The 3,085-nt window shown below is 38.7% G+C and overlaps 1 non-coding gene across 1 annotated transcript; it reads right to left on the bottom strand.

Annotated features, from left to right (window-relative positions):
- Positions 1 to 2,436: 2,436 nt before the first annotated feature.
- Trnag-acc (transfer RNA glycine (anticodon ACC)) lies at positions 2,437 to 2,508 on the bottom strand. Its single transcript has one exon. It is a non-coding gene; the product is annotated as a tRNA-Gly (tRNA).
- Positions 2,509 to 3,085: the final 577 nt, after the last annotated feature.

The raw sequence follows: 3,085 nt of genomic DNA on the forward strand, positions 1-3,085 counted from the left end.
GAGTAATTTCTGGTTTTAGCAGTAGTTATTTTGTGTTAAATGACGTGCTGATTGCTCAAACAAGGTTAGTTCATTTTACTCCATATTTCTATATGTCTTATATTAATAGTGAATTACATTTAAAACTATTTTAACTTAGAATTCTCATAGAATAGTCATTTTGTTGTTTTCAGTTTGTGAGATTTTATCGTAACATGCTTATATTACCAGACTCAAAGTTAGTTTTGAGAATTCATAGTAATTTTAAGTCGTTGGCTAGCTAGTTCTGCAGAAATAAAGTAGTTTATATGACATATGAGCATTTGAATGGTAAAGTCACTAACATTCACTAAAATTTAATAATAAAATAATATTAAATAAATCACATGAGAATGAAGCATTTTCCAATGTATTTTGCTTATAAAACAAATAACATTTCAATTGTCAGAGAAGAGAATAGCAGAAATAATAATCAATGGCCAACATAACTCAATGATATGTAAATATCAAACAATGTCCAAGCATGAGGCTGGTGCTAATAGACTTATATTAGACTCCATTATTTTTAATATGTACAGAATAACATGGAAAAGCTTCTCATAATTTTAAGCTTTGAGTTTTTGGCAATACGTCTTTCAGCCAAGAAAGTTGGACTCTTTTCTCAGTTGCCTTTGGCAATAAATCTCACAGTAACTGATCTTCATGACTTCATCCTGGAATTTGGCTTGAGTGAGCAGTTTTAATCAACCTGAAAATAATGCCTCTTTGTCTGTTGGAAAACAAATGGCGACAGATTGGCTCTTTCTGCTATAACCATAGCTCATCTGACTAGCTTTGTCCATGAAATTTGTAGGAAAGTATGGAATACAATTTGAGAAGTTAGTTGTGTGTGAAAATCTTAATGAACTCAGTCACCTTGTAATTTAATGGCCAAGAAGCAGCTGTCTGGGCAGATTAGCCATGAAATCTCAGTTGTGGGGTTATGTGACCTTAATTTGCATATCTTAAAAGCCAAATTTTGTAGAGTGTAGTTAGCTTTCTGAGATGAGCCAGGAGCCCAAGCACCTTTGTTCTGTCAAGTTACAAGACTATAGAGCAGAAGCTGAGCTAGTCAGCAGTGTAAAAATAAGAGGAGTCACTACTTCCCTTTTTTTTTTTTTTTTTTTTGTTAAAGTTAAACTGCTTTATAATGATTGGTGCTAGCTCACTGTACACTTCTGTTCTCTGAGATGCTGAAACAACAATCACTTATCAACACTGGAGAGACCTGTGGTGGGCAATTTACAGACTCATTTATGTTTTTGTTCTTTGTTTGGCTTTGTGGTGCTGGGGACTGAACCCAAGGCCTTGTGGATGCTAGGCAAGCCCTCTACCACTTGAGCTATGCCTCCAGCCATATGTTTTTCTTTATTTTTTAATTATTGTGGAATATAGACATGATGGTGGCAGTGGGATTCAGAAAACTCAAATGAAACGACATAGTCACTAAAACAGCATTTACCAAAGGAATACTAAGAAGACCCAAGTGGGTCAAAAGTGGCACACATGACTAATGCACTTCATGCATTGGCAGTGGAACCCCGCTTAAAACGCACAGGATGCATCCCAGGCGAGGCCAGTGGTATCTGCAGACATGATATGTGTGCTTTCCGGGCCGTGCCATTATGGGGGTGGACATCCCTTTCATTTCCCTTTTTTCTTTCTCACCAGCTGTAAGCTATATAAGGTGGAATGAGCTATCTTGGGCCTGGGACAGGGGAGGACAATACCTGTCAAACAGTTGAGTGACAAAATAGAGGGCCCTAAATCCCTCCCTCCTCAGGCTCTCTCATTCCAGGTTTATAATGCCTATGCTCAGACAGAGGAACAAAGAAAACAAACAAAGAAAAAACCCAGAAACCCTTGCTTTATTTAAGTCACAGTTATTTTGAGTGTTTATCATGATAGCAAAATCTACTTCTCACATAATACTGTGTATAATGACAATTGTGAGGCGTGGTTAAAGTCCTAATAGCATTCAAATCCAAACTTTAGAAAATGATGTGTAGGTAAAGCCAAAAATATATCTTGGGGTGGGTTGAGCTCATTTTACAATTGGGGCCAATTTTCAGTTTCTCTTCTAACACCTGGAATGAAGAAGCACTGGAAAGCTGCTGCATACTACATACCCCTCTCTGTTCCAGTTCATTACAGCAATGCTAAATGTGACTCTGCCGGCCATGTCCTTTACTAGGTCTAGACTCGGGGTGTAGGAGTGGGAGCACATAGTTCAGGTTCTTCATTACTAAATGGCTGATTAATTGTGAAAACAAGAAGCCATGGGTTTATGAGGAGCTCAAAGAAAGGAATTTAAGGATGGAATGGACAGAAAGTACCTTTGGAGGGGGTGAGCCCAGGACCGTTCACCATCACTGTGTAGGTTAGGAACTTCACAACCCTTGGGAAACATTCTTTTTTTGGTTGTGCTGGGGTTTGAACTCAGGGCTCATGCTTGGTAGGCAGGTGCTCTACCACTTGAACCACACACCCAGTCCATTCTTGAAGGAGCTGGAGATTTATATATTTTGACATTCTCTCAGCAGGTGTTAGTGGAGAGTCAAGGATCCCTTTGCCTGATTTGTACAGAGTCACAGTTTGAGCCAGCATTAGTGTTAGGCAGATGCAACACTCTGGCTGGGGCTGAAGATCTAGAGTAGGGGACATCCTGGGGGCAGAAAGCGGGAGAATGTGGCAGTATTCAAGAAAAGGGAAAAAGCCACCTTCTTCTTGATTAATATTAGCAAGGATTGTTAACATGGCCAGGAGAGTCCTGAGTTTTGGAATAAACAAAGGGACACTATCTAGATCTTAGGATGACCCTGGGATAAAAGGAAAAGGAATAAAGGTGATGTGTAGGCAGCAAGAACGTGTTTAGAAAGATTTCTAAATTTTCAGCCATTGCATAGGAAGTCCTAGACCTTCAAAATGGTAGTAGGGGAATGAGGTGGGAGGGAATGAAGGGATATTCTAATTCTTACAAAAATGTTTATGTCAAGCACGTTTTAAGAATAGTTCTCCCAATTTCAGATATTTCAAAAAATTGAGAGGAGTAGAGGAAAATAGTAAT

This window comes from Castor canadensis, chromosome 6, assembly GCF_047511655.1.
Source record: "Castor canadensis chromosome 6, mCasCan1.hap1v2, whole genome shotgun sequence".
Taxonomy (NCBI): domain Eukaryota; kingdom Metazoa; phylum Chordata; class Mammalia; order Rodentia; family Castoridae; genus Castor; species Castor canadensis.